The 17719-nt window shown below is 34.8% G+C and overlaps 1 protein-coding gene and 1 long non-coding RNA gene across 8 annotated transcripts in view; one reads left to right on the top strand and one right to left on the bottom strand.

Moving 5' to 3' along the window:
• CRPPA (CDP-L-ribitol pyrophosphorylase A) overlaps nucleotides 1-17719 on the top strand; it is a 379242-nt gene that overhangs the window by 174022 nt on the left and 187501 nt on the right. The gene's annotated exons all lie outside the window — the stretch shown is intronic.
• Nucleotides 1-17719, bottom strand: part of LOC134810408 (uncharacterized) — a 60292-nt gene that overhangs the window by 23344 nt on the left and 19229 nt on the right. Inside the window, exons 2-3 of one of the 2 annotated variants that reach the window (XR_010158348.1) lie at nucleotides 11373-11450; nucleotides 9949-10050 (exon numbers count right to left, since the gene is read on the bottom strand). This is a non-coding gene — a long non-coding RNA (uncharacterized LOC134810408). Of the gene's footprint in view, nucleotides 1-9945; nucleotides 10051-11372; nucleotides 11451-17719 lie in introns of both variants that reach the window. The other variant, XR_010158349.1, reaches the window with a different exon arrangement.

The raw sequence follows: 17719 nt of genomic DNA, 5'->3' as shown, positions 1-17719 counted from the left end.
AAGTGAAAGGAAGAGTCCTGTGTCAGTCACTTTCAATCAAAAGATACAAAGCCTAATTTAGAGGAAGGCCCTAATTCCCTTCAATTCTGTGAAGGCTGCAGAAAGTGAAGAAGTTACAGAAGAAGAGTTTGAAGCTAGCAGTTTATTCATGTGGTTTAAAAAGACAGAATTGTCTTTATAACAGAAAAGTGCAAGGTCAAGCAGCAAGTGGTGATGTTGAGGCTGCACTAAGTTATCCAGAAGATCTAGCTGAGATAATTGATGAACATAGCAATGCTAAATGACAGATTTTTCAATGTAGATGAGACAGCCTTCTATTGGAAGAACATGCCAGGCAGGGCTTTTATGGACAGAGAAGTCAATGCCTAGCTTCAAATGATAGACTGACACTTGTTAGGAGCTAATGCAGCTAGTGACTTTCAGTTGAAGGCAGTGCTCACTTACCATTCTGAAAATCCTAGGACCCTTAAGAATTTTGCTAAGTCTACTCTCTGTCTGTGCTCTATAAATGGAAGAACAAAACCTGGATGACAGCACATCTGTTTACAGCATGGTTTACTGAATATTTTAAGCCCACTTTTGAGACTTAATGCTCACAAAGAAAGATTCCTTTCAAAATATTACTGCTTATTGACAATGTACCTAGTTACCCAAGATCTTTGATGGAGTATAAAAAAATTAATGTTACTTTATATCTGCTAACACAACATTTATTCGTCAGCTTATAAATCAAGGAGTCATTTAGATTTTCATGTCTTATTTTTGAAGAAATACCTTGTGTAAGGCTATCACTGCCCTAGACAGATTCCTCTGATGGATCTGAGCAAAGTAAATTGAAAACCTTCTGGAAAGGATTCACCCTGTTAGTTGCCATTAGGAACATTCGTGATTCATGGGGGGTCATAATCCAAACCTCATGGAAGACTTGGAGGGATGTGACTTCAACAGGGGAAGTAACTGCTGATGTGGTGGCAATAGCAAGAGAATAGAAGTAGAGTCTGAATATATGACTGAATTGCTGCAATTTCATAAAACTTAGATGGATGAGGAGTTGCTTCTTATGGGTGAGCAAAGAGAAAGTGGTTTCTTGAGATGGAATCTACTTCGGGTGAAGATACTGTGAAAGTTGTTGGAATGACAATAAAGGATTTACAATATTATATAAACTTAGTTGATAAAGCAGTGGCAGGGTTTGAGAAGATTAAGTCCAACTTTGAAAGAAATTCTGTTGTGGGTCAAATGTTATCAAACAGTATCCCATTCTACAGAGAAATTTTTTTTTGTGAAAAGAAGGATCACTCTAGGCAGCGAACTATGTTGTTGTCTTATTTTAAGAAGTTGCCACATCCACCTAACCTTCAGCAACCACCACCGTGAACATTCAGGAGCCATTATGCAAGCAAAAAGATTAGGACTCGCTGAAGGCTCAAATGTTCATTAGGATTTTTAGCAATACACAGTTTTAATTTAAGATATGTATATTATTGTTTAGTCATAATGCTATTGTGCACTTAACGGATGATAGTATAATGTAAATATGACTTTTATATGACATGGGAAATAAAAAATGTCATGTGACTCATTTCATTGTGATATTTGCTTTATTGGCTCCAGTAGTCTGGAGGGAAACTCCCAATATTTTTGAGGTATGCTTGTTACTTTCCCATTGCATAGGCTGACTTAGTGTGGTGATATTATGAGCATTATTACCTTAATAGAAAAATGTGTCACTAGATTATTTCTAGAATCTGTATCCATAGGATGGAGCAAATCACTAGAAAGGGTACAGTAAGTAATGCTGGCTTCTTGGATGGAGAGGCAAGTGAATAGTGTCTGGGTGTTTGAATTGTCCTGTCAGTGATTGTGAATATGACTGATCAGGCTTCATCCTTTTTCCTTCTGATACCACCTTCACCAAAAATGGCCAGAAAGCAATTTCAGTTTTCCTATTAATGAAAATTTGGCAGAACATTTCAAATGTGCACCAAATTAATAGATGTATGGAAAATATGATAATTATAAAATAGAGTAAAATGAAAGTCTTAAATCTAGATATATCACAGTTTGCTCATTAGTAAGAGGAAAAACTACTGATACACATACATACATAGAGTGTTTGCATGTGCAAATTCATATGCAGACATATATACATATGTCTGTAATTGGAAAATTACATATCAGGCACTTCAGAGGCTATAGTGTTCTCTGTCATTCTGTCTGAATTAACTTTTCTGGAAGATTAAACCAAGAAAGAGGCCCTACCACAAGCTTTTTTTTTTTTTTTAAATATAAGACTTTTGTTAAACAACTTTAAAATTTGAAAAGAATGGTCAAAAGGAGTGTGATCACTTGCTTCCCTAAACAAGTAGGTTTTATTCATCAGAAAATATATTACAAAATGATATCAAAGTTATAGAAAAATATGTCTGTTTTTATTTTTGAGTTATGTGATTCCACAGATATTCAGTGCATTTATTGTAAATGTTTAAAGGCCATTTTGTCTTGGCTGAGATTTGCAATGGTTTACAACGGTTCTTTTTCTTATACAAGGGTCTTCAAGTTCCAATTTCAGTCTATCTGAAGTAGCCAAGTAAAATTGTGGCTATTAGACATTTATGAGGCTTTTCAGTAGAGAGACTAGTTAAGGTTGTCATTTGCAGTGTCATCACTTTTTACTCTACAAGAACAGATATTTAAAGAAAAATGAGGCTGAATGTCAACTTAGGTGGGCATTTGGCAAAAACAACATTGGGTTAGGTTTAAGTGGTAGAAATTTGTTTCAGCATACAATACTGATGAAACCTCCGTTGTCTCTTACGTTCTCAAGTATATAAAAATACTTTGGAATTCCCTGGTATCTGTCATTCACTAGATATTCTAAAGGGTCATGTAACTTTGAACCTCATCTATATTATTTCTCCTGGAAGAAGTTAAGCAGTGAGTGGATAGTTAATGGTGCTTGGTTGTTGGTACATTGGTATCTAGCATAATTGGATTTTATTTTTAGGTTCTGCAGAGATCTTGACTACATGAAGATCAACTTTTTGTCTCTAATGAAAGGTGAAATGGGCTAGAGATTATTTAACGTGGGAAATTTTTGTTAGCTAAGATAAATTGGCACTAGTAAGAGGCTACTATTCTAAGATCCACTTACAGAAGGGAACAAATTTTCACCATGAAGAGCAGAAAAAAAAAATTGAGACTTTGTTTTTAAAAGAACTAAGATACTTATTAAAATAGTCTTATCTTCTTAAAATCCTTTAGGTTATGTTTGCAAAATTAAGCTTTTTGTATAATCTTGTAGACATTATATAATAGTATGTTGTGATATGCTTCATTTCAAGTGGCTATTGGTTGATTGATTGACTGAGACAGGATCTCACTCTATTGTCCAAGCTGGAGTATACTGTGATCATAGCTCAATGAAGCCTCCATCTCCCAGGCTCAAGTGATCCTCCTGCCTCAGCCTCCTAAGTAGCTGGGAGTACAGGTGCACACCACTATGCCTGGCTAATTTTTTTAATTTTTGGTAGAGATGAGGTCTTGTTGTGCTGCCCAATCTGGTCTTAAACTCCTGAGCTCAAGCAATCTTTCCACCTTGGCCTCCCAAAGTGTTGGGATTACAGACGTAGCCACTGCACCCAGCTTTGAGGTGGTTATTTTTTCTAAAATATTTTTAGGGTACTTCTAGATTTCTAAAAATATTCATTATTAATCCTTTGATATTAGAAATATTTTTGGACCATCTCTTCAGTCATTATTCTCCTTTATTTTTATATGTTTCATGTAGTCTTCTTTTGAGAAGTTCTCATTTCTATGCTATTTAGCATGATTTAAGGAGTCTGCCAATATTACTTTGAGCAACTTAATAAAATACTTATGTTTTGCTAGATGTAACTTTATTTTATTGTAATTATATTGAATTCTCAGAATTCTGCAGATTTTTACCATCATCTACTCTATTAGTCTGTTTTCACACTGCTGTAAAGATACTACCCTAGACAGGACAACCTGTAAACAAAGGAGGTTTAATTCTCACAGTTCCACATGGCTGGGGAGGCTTCAGGAAACTTACAATCATGGTGGAAGGAGAAGCAGACACCTTCTTCAAAAGGCGACAGGTGAGAGAAGAATGAAGGAGGAACTTCCAAACACTTACAAGACCATCAGATCTCAGGAGAACTCACTATCACGAGAACAGTATGGGGGAAACCACCCCCATGTTTCAATCGCCTCCCTCCCTTGACACATCAGGATTATAGGTCCCGCCTTTGACATGTGGGAATTACAATTTGAAATGAGATTTGGGTGGGAACACAGACCCAAACCATTTAGAGACTGGTGGTGATATTGATTACTTGAAGTAAAGCAGATTTCAGCATTAAGTGGCCTGAAATTGTCGTGTGGGTCATATTATAAATGTTCTGTTCTTAATGAATCTGTGTATATTAGTATGACATTATGATTCTATGCAGTCTTTTAACTGTGAGCTTTTAGAAATACTTGCCTGATAACACCACATCTTATACTAAGAGAATATCCCTGCTTAGGTGAAATTTTTTTTTTTTAATTGGAGACTGGTCAGCATAACGGAATTTTACAAGTTTAGATCCCTTATGTCTTAAGAAGAAAAATCTAATGCTACAAACCAGCACTTTCTTTTGTAAAAATAAGATTCTGTCAGAATTATGTTTGAACCTTTTTTCATATGTGATTTTTCTAAATGCTTAGTCTATACTCTGTTGTCCAGGAGCTCAATTTTTGCCCTGATTTGACTGAAGTTATTGTTAGCCTTCTGTTCGTTGCATTTACGGGGGTGTGTAGTATTGCTACCACCTCTGTCAGATTGCATCTTTCAAAAAGGATTTTCTAAAAGTTTTTTGGGTGGTGACCTGTCACAAAAGATATGATATGAACATGGGACATATCCGGTTCTCTGTTTTCTACTCTTACGTGTTTTTGTTCATTAAGTAATGATGAAAACATTCTTAGAAAAAGGAAGTAATATAGTAAATGTGTTGCAGTACTAAAAGGTAAATTCATAAAATTTCTCATGTAAAAATCACTTTAAAAAGATTAGGTTTGGCTGGGCGCGGTGGCTCAAGCCTGTAATCCCAACACTTTGGGAGGCAGAGGCGGGCAGATCACGAGGTCAGGAGATTGAGACCATCTTGGCTAACATGGTAAAAACCCATCTCTACTAAAAATACAAAAAATTAGCCGGGTGTGGTGGCGGGTGCCTGTAGTTCCATCCCAGCTACTCGGGAGGTGGAGGCAGGAGAATCGCTGGAACCCGGGAGGCAGTGAACCGAGATCGCACCACTGCATTCCAGCCTGGGCGACAGAGCGAGACTCTTATCTCCCCCCCCCCCAAAAAAAAAAAAAAAAAAAAAAAAGAAAGAAAGAATAGATTTTTACCTACATTAAACAAGATTTATAGGCTGTAAGAATCTGAACTGTAGGCTGAGTTCCTTGCTTACAAGTTAGTGATCAGAGAGCTGTTTTTTTACCCAGTGATAAAGGAGATTTCAGGAGAAAAAAACGAACTATATGTGTTTTTTAGCAGTATTATGTAAAACCACAAATAATACCTTCCCACATCCAAAAAGTAAAATAAAGTTCCTTATGTATTTGGTTCTGTCAAGGTTTTCCCAAAATATCCTTTTCTACTATTAGATAAAATAGTGGACAATATTTTGTTATTTAAAGCTTTTTTAAAGAAACACAGCAAGTTCATATAATATGTACCAAATAAGTGTTTAATTGTTAAAAGTGGGAAGAAATTGTCAACAAATCTAAGTTCAAAATATAAAGCAAACTCTTTAATTTTACTTGATAAAATAGTTAATCGCATTTTCCATAGCAAAAGTTTTACTGTAATTATCTAGATAATTACATGAGAGCTTTGCTTTTCTCTGCTTGTATATACAATGATTTTATTGGTGTTTTATGAGAGTTAAAAATCTCATGAATTTACTTTAGCTAAAAGCATAAATTACCAGGGGGAATTTTAATACTGTGAGAAACATAACCTTCAAAAGTATTGAATTGAGTTCTAGTTATTAGGAAGTAGTTTATTGACATTACAATAAATTATCTTTAAAATACTTGAAAATATTTAGTATTTGAACATGTCAGCAAATTAAAAAAAGAAAAGAAAAGAAAGTCATCATCCATTTACACTTGATATTTTCACATCTGGAGAAACTCACAGATGTAAATTGTTTCCAGAATGTTCCAAAGCTCACCAGTGGCAGAGCCAGCAACTGAATCAATCTAGTGTATTACTATGTATCATATATACTTGTTATTTTTATGTTCTCATGAATGTGCTAAGTAATAGCATGGAAAAAGTAAAAATATACACACATATATGTGTTTAATATTCCTTCTTAATAAAAAATGACAATTTAAAAAACATAGTGATTCCTTCTGTGTGCTAATGGCTTCTTTCTTTAGCTTCATAGAGGGTACTGAACCTTACTGAATTTGTTATAAAAATCGATGATGCTGTTAAATTTAATACCAGATCCCAGACATATCTTTGTCATCTTTTACTTAACTGCTTGTTCCTCTGTTAACTCTATTATTACTAGACTAAGAAAATGTGTTTTCAAGGCACAAGTTCATATCAAACAAAAGAGCTGGCTATTTTAGTTCTCACTGCATCCATATTGGGTTTACTTTTTATAACCTGTTTCAGGTCCCTGATAGTTTACATTTTTAAATGAATAGTGTGTGTGTGAATGTGTGTGTGTGTGTGTGTGTGTGTGTTTGTGTGTGTGTGTGTGTGTGTAATAACCAGTGATTGACTTTAAGAGCAGGCCAGTCCAAATCCCTGTTCCATTCCTGTCTCAACCTTATTGCTACTGTAGCCTTATGGATTCTTTCATTTTTTTTTTAATCAGAAAAACTATAGCTTTATTATATATTGAATTTTTATGTTGGCACTTAAGAGATATTAAAATTTTCTCTTTCATAGTTGTACACTGCTCCAGTGGCAGAAATACAATTACTTGTATAAATTCTATAAATTTTTTCATGCGTTTTCTGCTGATGTAGTAAGTCTCAGGTATTTCCTGCCTAAATCAATGAGAAAACCTAAATAAATACTGGTTAAAAATACCTTTGGAACCTTTATCTAGTTGCAGTCATGAATGGATTCATTTCTAACACAGAAATGAGGAATGATGAAATCATTCTAGTAGGAGATGTTGAATAGAAAGAATTGACGGTGTTGTTGTAAGTTTTAGGAGATCTTTGCTTATGACTAAATAGTTAATGGAAGTTTGTGTTATGGGATATAGAATACTCCCTGAGATTAGTTGTGATGGACATGTAACTGATGTGTAAAGAAATGATTCTCATAGGGCATACCTCGCTAGTATTCATTCTTTTAATGGTAAGTTATTTTCAGATAGAATGGAATTCTGAAGCAATGTGTGAATAAAATGAATTCCAGAGGACTTTGTCTAAGTTTTATGAGTAAATTTTTCTTGATTAAGCACAGAGTTTGGCATTGCTATTTATTTCCCTATTTTAAGTAGTTTTGTCAAGTTGGTCAGATGACTGAGATTGGCAAGATTGTGAATTTATTTTCCAGTGCTATTCTAGTAAATCAGTTTATAACATTTAAGATGAAATGCACAGGAGGCAAAATAAATGAAACTAGACTTTATTAGGCATTTCACATTGATGGTAGCCCTAGGTAAGAAATTTGAACAATTTATGTGGTCATTCAGTTTTTTAAAAAGATGCCTGGCAACTTCTCTCACTAGTTTTTTTTTTTTTTTTTTTTGCTATTGACTTCTATTTAAATAATGGAAACAGACTTTAGCTTTAATTCTCACATGCTATTTCTTTACAAAGATGGAACCAAATATTATATTTTCAATATCATTTATTAAAGTTAATGGTTATATTTTGTAATTAATACCTAAACTTAATACAATTTAAGTATGCCTTTTAATATGGCTTTGTTATTATAATATTTAAAAGAGCATTACTTCATGTATAAATGTAACTTGTAAAATGAGCATGGTAAGGATACCAAATCTAGAGTTAAGATTTAAGGCACAAGTACTAGGTCTTCAAATAACATGTGTCTCTTAACCTGTCCAAGTTACTTAATGTTTTTGAATTTAGTTCAAAATCCTGATCTGTAAACAGAGTGGGATGCCTTTGATGGCATCTAAATGGCTTTTTTTTTTTTTTTTTTTTTTTTGAGACAGAGTCTTGCTCTGTGGCTCAGGCTGGAGTGCCGTGGCATGATCTCAGTTCACTGCAACCTCTGCCTCACGGTTCAAGCAATTCTCCTGCCTCCACCTCCTGAGTAACTAGGATTATAGTCACCTGCCACCACGCCTGGCTAATTTTTTGTGTTTTTAGTAGAGACGGGGTTTCACCATTTTGGCCAGGCTGGTCTTGAACTCCTGACTTCAAGTGATCCGCCCATCTTGGCCTCCCAGAGTGCTGGGATTACAGGCATGAGCCACTGTGCCCAGACCTAAATGGCTTCTTTTTCTAAAAATATTTTCTATACTAGAACATGCTGTGAAGTCTTTTTGCTTTCATGTGCTCTTATGCATGATTTTAATGTGTAGATTTAGCAGAATAATTCAGGTTTTAACAGTCATGTTAAACATGAGTCAGGTGATATGTTATTCCTATTTCAAGCCATTTTTGAGACCTTCTATGTTAATTCTTATCACAAGACTCAGGTTATTTTGATGTTTTCTCTTGTATTTGTCCATTTCTTATCCTCCTTTTTTATGTCCAATTTTTACAGATTAAGTCTAAATTTTCCATTTTTGTGTTTCATTGTTTTTTCTCTCTGCTTAGTAACTGTTACAAAATATTTTTTCATCACTGAATCTATCCTTTCATGTCTATCCAAGCCCTTCCATCTGAGAATGACTCCATATTGAGTAATGCTCACACTGTTTCTTCTTACCAATTCATTTTAAACTTATTTTATATATACTATCCAGTTAGCACTTGGCAGGGAATGATCTTATTCTCTCCCTTACCTAATAGATTACTTAATATGGATTCACATAGTATTGATTTAATGTCTGTGCGATAGATATTTTGGCCTACATGGAGCTTATTTGATAATATAATCTTTTTTAAAAAAACAGCATCTTACTTTAGATTACTGAAATATTCTATATAAGCTAATTTTCCAGGTTATTATATATTAAGGAAATAATTGTATTGGTCTGTTTTTTCTAAAATAAGGATTCATAATAAGAGTTTACTTAAAATGACCAGAGTTAGCCAGGAAAGTACTTTAGTGACTGGGAGTTGACAAAATCCCTGGTCCCTTCCCCTTCTATCTACCATCTAAGGTTTGAGAAATTTAGCCAGATGTGCTTGAAAAAGAGGCAATTTAGCCTGGAGAAGTCATCTTAAGGATGTGAGAGGAAGCCAAGGTTTGGAAGACTGAGCAGGGTCCAACTCTGTGAGGAGTGAGAGGACTGGCATTTCTATATGGACAAAGAAGCACATAGAGTGGTTGGAATTAGAAAGAGCCACTGAGTGTGTCTGAAACTGAAGGAATGGCAGATTGTAAAGTGTTGAGTTTGAGCCGGGCCTTCTAAGTTTGAAGTCTATAAAGCAGCACTGCCTAGTATTAATTGATGTGATCAGATTTCCATTTTATACATCCTGGATGCAGGACAGAAAGTAGATTAAAATAAGCGGAAAAATTTGTGGTTTAGTTGGGAGGCTACTGCAGTATAATAGTACAAGAAATAATAGTGGTAGTGAGGACTAGGTTAGTGTATTGGACTGAATGTTTGTGTCCCCTCAAAATTTATATGGTTAACCCCCATAATGATGATATTAGGAGGTGGGTCCTTTGGGAGGTGATTAGATCTTGAGAGTAGAGCCCTCATCAATGAGATTAATGCCATTTTAAGAAGAGTCAGAGTTTGTTCTCACCACCTGAGGACACAATGAGAAGTTGGCAGTCTGCAAGCTGGAAGACGGCCCTCATGAGTACCTGATGATGCTGGCAATCTGATCTTGTACTTCCAACTTCCAGAACTGTGAGAAATAAATTTCTGGTATTAATAAGCCATCTGGTCGATGGTATGTGTTATAGCAGGCAAAACAAAGGCAGATAGTTTTAGTGGGAGTGAACAAAATGAAATCAAGATACATTTAAGAGATTAAAGCATTAAGAATTGAAGCTTAAATAAATGAGAGAAAAGAAGTATAACCTCTAATTTTATGTCTCATAAAACTTGGCGAATGATAGTAAGATACGGAAGATTAGAGAGGGAACTTTGTGGTTTGTTTTTTAAGGTTGAATAGGCAGATGAAGATCCCAGATTTTTTGGCAAAGTATAATTAAAAAGATTTTATTCATATTCAAAAGTTGTGTGTGTGTGTGTGTGTGTGCACGAAAGCTCTTAAAGCTGACTTTGAAAGGCAAGTTAGACCCCTTTGTGACTTTCTTAATATTGAATTTTAATAGAGTTCCAGGGATAGACACAATTTAAAATATATCTTTTATATTACAATGTCTTTTCCAAGCCTTCTATGGTGTCTGTATGGTAGATGATTTTTTTTAGTGAAATCCTTTTTACTGTAATACTTCATATTCTGAAAAATAAAAACAGAAAAAAACCTTTTCTATTGGTTGAATTATTGGCAGACAGGAAGATGGTAAGAATATTACCAGGCTTATATGCTGTTGCCTTAGGATTAAGATCTGTAGCCACCTAAAAATAGATTACTTTTGCAGGTTTTGGAAAGCCTGAACTGTTCTTGTATGGAAAGTATAGAAAGCTAATGGAATCAGTGCCAGAAACTTCTAGATTCAGATTTTTTTGGCTTGAATCCTGTTAGCAATAAGTTTAAGTGTGATACTTTTGAAAAGTATAATGTGATTCAATTTTCTGGGTACCACAGATTTTGTTTTATGGAATTATGGAACTTAATTTTACTTAAATGCTCAATACTTAAGCTTAATTCTACTTTTACTTGCTAAGGTGGAATGTAGCAAGTGTTGTCAAGGTAGTCCCAGAGTCAATACTGAAAAACTTATTTGGGAACAGTAGGACAGGTTAAAGTCACCAGCATGACTCCTCTGAGTACTGAGTAGTATTTCCACTTCTAGAATATAGTGAGAGGTCTCTAGATTTAAATTTTCTTAGTTAATGTGTTTATAGAATGACTGAGTTCTGAGTTGTTTCCTCAACTATCAAAAATCCAACTATGAGCTTGTGTTTCTTGCTCTTACCATTGATATGAGATGGAACTTCAAATACATTTATAATTTCCAGAACCCTCCCAGCAAATGTGGCCTGCTAATGTATATTATTAGTATAATTAGGTTAATGTTAGTTGTAACAGACACTTACTGAAAAGCTTGAAATGATGAGTCACCGTTCTTTTCTTTTAAAATGAATGATCCCAGGGCTTTAGTCTTCAGAGCAACCCTGAGAGTTGATTATCACAGATAGCATTATCCCCAGTTCAAAATTAAGCCTAGTGATCATTTCACTGTATCACATAATGTTCATGAGTAATGCCAATGCTTGCCCTTTTAGAATAGTACAAACCTATTTTGTTACAAGGGAAAAGGATCTTGAAAATCATTTAGTGGAATGCTCTCATTTTAAAGAAGTAACTCAAGCCCTTTCTTTGCCTGGCTCTAAGATACCTTCTTTTACTTTAGGAATTGGCAATTTTTTTCCTGTAAAGAAACAGATAGTAAATATTTTAGGCTTTGTGGTCTGTCTACACAGTCTTTGTCACAACTATCAACTCTGCTGTTTTCATGTCAAAGCAGTCATAGACAATATGTAAAAGAATGGGTATGGCTGTGTTCCAGGAATACTGTATTTACAAAATAGGCAGCAGACCAGGCTTGACCCATACTTTGCTGATTTTTGATTTAGATTTTCAATCTGAAATGACCTAGTTTGCCACAGTTATTAGTACCTTTATCCTACATGTGTTAGGCATTTCTTTAACAGACATGCACTCTCTGGGTCATGAAGCCTCACGATTTAAAGTATTACTCATACACAGACTTACGTGTTTTTATCCCTACATGTCATCGTATCTCAAAGTTTTGATAGAAATGTTCAAATGCATGCAGTTTAAATGTTTGAAAGTCTTTTTCCTTCTCTGAACTATTCATCTCAACTTCTGTCTTTTGTTTCCAATTGAGCTTACCATAGCCACCGTGAGAGATTTTGCTAGTATAAATTTACCAAGTTACTCTCCTTATTGAAAACTTTCAGATGCTTCTCATCTCTTAATGGACAAAACTCAGATCATAAAGCCTTGGCCTGGTGTGGCTCTTCCCTAATTCTACTGTTCTGTCTTTCTCATTTCCTTATTGAGTAGTTTGCCCTCTGGAAATACTAAGTTATTTATAGTTCTCCACATGTACCCTGTGACCTGACTTAGGTGTGTTTCCTGCATGAGTTTTTCTTTCTACCTGAAACACCTTTTTTTTTTTTTTAATTGTTTACTTGCCAAACTCTCCTTAAACATTTGAGTGACATTTCCTCTTGCAATCCTTCCCTAATACCTTTGTGCTCATATCCCTTCTCCTTTGAGAAGTCAGCATGTGTAGATATTCAGAAACATTTGTTCATTTGAACATGACTTGATGTTCCAAGTTATGTTGTCTCCTATCGTACCCTGTTCTAGTGCTGTCTTCTACGACGAGGTGCTTTGTGATGACTTGCAGAAAAGACGGAGGCAGATATGAGGAAATAATAAAAATTGCAACTCAAGTAATTGCTACATTCTATTAAGGAGAATAATACTAGTTCTGAGTTTTTATGACATTTACAGTATATAAGTTTAAACTTCATGCATTTTACTATCTTGATCTTTTTAGTAGAATTCAATTTAAAAATTTTTCATTTTGCCTTTTAGAAAAACGTTTTTTATTTCAAAATTGTCTAACTTACAAGTGCCTGCTTTTAGTTTTTATGAAGCATCTTATTGTGTCAATAAATGACTCCTTATGTCTTATTTTAAACTGTTTTCTGTATGTGTCCTGAACAGTAGTGTTAACCTTTGAAGTATTTCTCATTTCTAAATGGGACTTCATTTTCCTCTTAAAAATTAAATTTGGGGAGTGGTATTCAAACTTTTTTTTGGAGATAGCATCCTTTATTTAACCCAGAATAAATTTTAAATGGATCGCTACTATATTAAGTAAACCAAAAATTACATTATGAACACTAAATTGCTGTTTTAGTTTATATGTGCAACATTTAGAGATGTTAAGTTGAAAACAAAAGTTTGAAATAAAATATTATGAGTGATAATTGTTCTTTTTTCCTGTCTCCTTTTATTTGGATTATATAGTAAACTGGCTGCCCTATTAAATACTGATAATATTAACAGGTACAGAAGCATTTTTTCTTGCAGTTTATCGTTTTCAGTTAAACGGACTCAGCAGCCTGAAAGTGAATAGCCTCTACCCTTGTCATAAATATAAAGTAGAACAAAAGTTACCTTCAAACTTAAAATAAATGCTAATATTATAATATGTCAACAGAATTTGATATTTCACTCATTCATTTATTGTCACAAAGCCAAATCCCTATCTGCGAAGACTGGGATAAGTATCTGCTTCTTCAAATGTGCATTACGATTGTACATGATTATGAAAGCATGTGCCAAACAGATGCTCCCTTGCTCTGGCTGGCCATTTAATTGAGCTCAGCATCCATGTGCTGAGATGGTATACATCATTGTACTGTCTTATGTGTGCAGACATGCACTGAATTTTAAACAACAGTATTTTTTGTATTAGTCACTGTAGTTTTCCTCTCTAGAAGTTTGATTTAGGTCCTTTTTAATATATTCTCTAATTCTTGAATATATGTGATTTAATTACAACAACCATTATAATATCTTTGAAGATTCTGATGCCTATCAGTTCTGGGTTAGATTGAAAGGAAGTATGTATCTCCTCATTATGGGTCACAGTGTCTTCCTCCTTTCTTTGCCTAAGATTTTTCTTTTTTGCGTGCATACTTAAGATGTGTTGATATGTGGTTTTAACATTTTCATTCAATTAGGAATGTTTTCAGCATTAATTATTCAAATGTTTTTCTGTTGTTTTCCCAACTTACTGGCAACTCTCATTACCTGTTTATTAGGCTGACTAAATATGATCCATATCTCACTGGTGGTCTGTTTAATTTCCTCTTTTTGCCTTCTTTTTTTTTGCTGTTTAATTTAAAATCGTTTCTATGGCTGTGTCTTCAAGTTTACTAATCTTTAATATCAAATTTTCTGTTAATTATTTCTAGTGGGGGTTTTAAAAATATCACATGCTTTAGTTTTCATCTCTTGAAGTTAGATTTAGGTCTATTTTATATCTGTGCTTAATATGTTCAGTCTTTCCTATAGTTTTTGAACAAACGGAACATAGTTTTAATAACTGTTTTAATGTTCTTAGTTCTAATATTGGTGTCAGTTGGATTGGTTTTGGTTGATTTTTCTCCTCATAATCGGCCATATTTTCTGTTTTTTAAAAGGTTTGGTATTTAAGCTATTAGACATTGTGAATTTTATCTTAGATGATGGATGTTTTTGTATTCTTATAAATATGAGCTTTGTTCCAGATGTAAGTAATTAAAAACAGTTTGATCCATTTGGGTCTTGTTTTTTTGATCTTTCAGCAGGACTAGCATATTTAGTGTAGAGATAATTATTTCCCACAACTGAGGGAAGACCCTTGTTTATACTCAACCTAATGCCCTGTAAATTATTGTCTTACTTACTGTGTTTTCTGATGTTATAACAGAATAACATGAACTGGGCAATTTATAAAGAAAAGTGATTTATTTGGCTCATGATTCTGGGGACTGGCAAGTCCAAGAGCATGCTACTGACAATTGGTGAAGATCATCCCCTAGTGGAAGGGCAGAAGGTGGGAACAAATGCACATGGCAGAGAGAAGTGGGCTGAACTCATTCTTTTTGTCAAGAACACATTTCTGCAGTAACTAATCCATTCCCATGATAAAAGCATTAGTCCCTTCATAAGCCCTCATGACCTTATCACCTCTTAAAGGCCCTACCTCTTAATACTGTTACAGTGGCAATTAGGTTTTAATGTGAGTTTTGGTAGGGAAATTTAAACCATATTAATTATGAAGTTTTCTAGTATGGCTCATGGCTATTGCCAATTTTTCCAACCCTGTGTGTGCATTGAGTACTGTTCCTTCTAGGCCTTTGACTAATTTTCTCACATAGGTGCACAGATCAGTTCTCTGCTGTCTGTATGAGGAAGATATTCTGATGTTCTATAGAGCTCTCTCACTGTGAAGCTCTCTCCTCTCTGGTACTCTACCTGTGACTCTATTCTGTCTACCTTGGTCTCCCCAGATTCTTAACTTCATCTCTCAATTAAAAGAAATGAAATCTGGATTCCTCCTTGTACCATGTCCTGAAACTCTCTTGTGGGCAGTAGGATGGGGTACATGTACAGCTCACTTTGTTTTGTGTCTCTTAGGGATTATTTCTTCATTGTATCATGTATAATGTCTTTAAAAAACATTGTTTTGTATAGTTTGCTTTTTAAAAGTTGGTTTAGGTAGAAAGACAATTTCATCCCTAGTACTCCCCCTTGGGTAGAAACAGAAACTGGATTCATCTAAATTTTGAGTGTTTAATTTTTACACATTTAATATTCATCCATATTTTTGGAAATTTTTTTATGTAAATAAGAAAAAGTTCAGTCTGTTTTAGCTTAGACTGTGTAATTTTGCCTGTTCAAGATCTAATTTTTCACAGTGGGATTTTCAGTAGTAACATTAGGTAGGAATAAAAATTCCTTTGCAGTATGGATGTGTAAATTAATGATCAAAAATATTTAATGGGATATATGACCACAAATCATAATATATAAGCACTGCTTTTGTTTAGACAAGCCCTTTCCATTAACACTTTTTACCATGATAACAAGTTCTGGATGGGTGGAACAAGATGACAAAGCAGGATTATCCACTGATTGTCACCCCACCACCAGAAACATCAATTTGAACAACTATCCACATGTGAAAATACCTTCACAAGGGCTAAAGAAACCAAGTGAGAGATTTCAGTACCTAGCTGTAGCATGGTAGTAAGAAAACATGCATTGAAGAGAGTAGGAAGGACAGTTTGCTACCTGTGTTACTCCTCCCCAACTCTGGCAGCATGGAATGGGGAAGAGACATTGTTCACTTAGGGAAAAAGAAGGAAGTGAGCATAAGATTTTACCTTGAACCCCAACACTTGGCCCACCACAATAATACTCAACACCAGGGTGATCCCCACAGCTTTGTATTTCAAGCCAGTAACTGCAGACTGAGCCTCTAGACCAGCTGCAGCACTAGGTGGGACCCCAGAGCCCCAGGCTTCAGTCTTTCTTGGCAAACTCAATCTCCATCTTATACCACCACCAGACTTGTGTCAGTCCTCTGAACAGCACTCAGCAGCAGCAGGTGGCCCCTGGCTTCTGGCCAGTTCCAGTGCAACAACTGATGTAGTGAGCCCCAGGCTTCTGGCATTGTCACACCTGCTACAGGGCTATACCAGGCAAAGCCAAATCCCTATCTGTGAAGACTTGGATAAGTATCTACTTCTTCAAATGTGCAGACATTGACAAATGACCAAAAGCATCAAGAACAATCAGGAAAACATTACATGACCATATGAAAAAAATGTGGTACAAGTGACTGACCCTAAAGAAATGGAGACATGTGAGCTTTCTGACAAAGAATTCAAAACTTTAAGGAAGCTCAGCAAACTTGAAGAAAATACAGAGAAACAATTCAACACAATGAAGAAAACAGTGACCAGAATGTGAAATATAATCAGATGGAAATAAGATTTTTAGCTTCTACTAGATGATGCACGAAACAATTTTCAAAAAATCAAATCCTGGAGGTGAAAATACAATGTAGGGAATGAAAAATGCAATAGGGTGCATCAACAGCAGAATTGGCCAAGCACAAGAAAGAACCTGAACTTGAAGACAGGTTATTTTGAAATAAATAGAAGAAGAAAGAAATAAAGGAATGAAGAAAGGTTATAGGGTTTATGATACAGCATCCAAAGAGCCAATCTTTGAGTCACAGGCATTAAAGAAGGAGAAAAAGATAGAAAGCTTACTTAAATAGTAACAATTGTTTTTAATTTTGGAGAACAGTGTAAATATCCAGGTACAGAAATGTCAAAGGTCTCCAATCAAATTTAAACCAAATAAGGTGACTCTCCAAGACATATTATAATAATGCTATAAAAAAATCAAAGACTAAGAAGATCCTGAAAGCAGCAAGAGAAAGGAAGCAGATAACATAAAGGAATTCAAATATAGCTAGCAGCAGACTTTTTGGCAGAAATCTTGTAGGCCAGGAAAAAACAAAAGGACATAGTTAAAATGCTGAAAAGGGGGAAAAAACTGTCAGCCAAGAATAGTGTACCCAGAAAAGGTGTCCTTCAGAAATGAAGAAAAGGTGAATACTTTCCTGGACAAACAAAAACTGAGGGTGTATATCACCACCAGACCTGATACACAAGAAATGCTAATGGGAATCCTTTAAGCCAAAAAAAGCACAACACTAATGAATAATATGAAAACATTTGAAAATATAAAACTTATTGGTAAAAGTATACAGTGAAATCAACTATACTCATGCTGTAATGGTTGTGTGTAAATAATTTTTATCACTAGTTTGAAGGCA

This window comes from Pan troglodytes, chromosome 6 (genome assembly GCF_028858775.2).
Source record: "Pan troglodytes isolate AG18354 chromosome 6, NHGRI_mPanTro3-v2.0_pri, whole genome shotgun sequence".
NCBI classification, from domain to species: domain Eukaryota; kingdom Metazoa; phylum Chordata; class Mammalia; order Primates; family Hominidae; genus Pan; species Pan troglodytes.
This window is presented reverse-complemented; position numbering and strand designations above follow the sequence as displayed.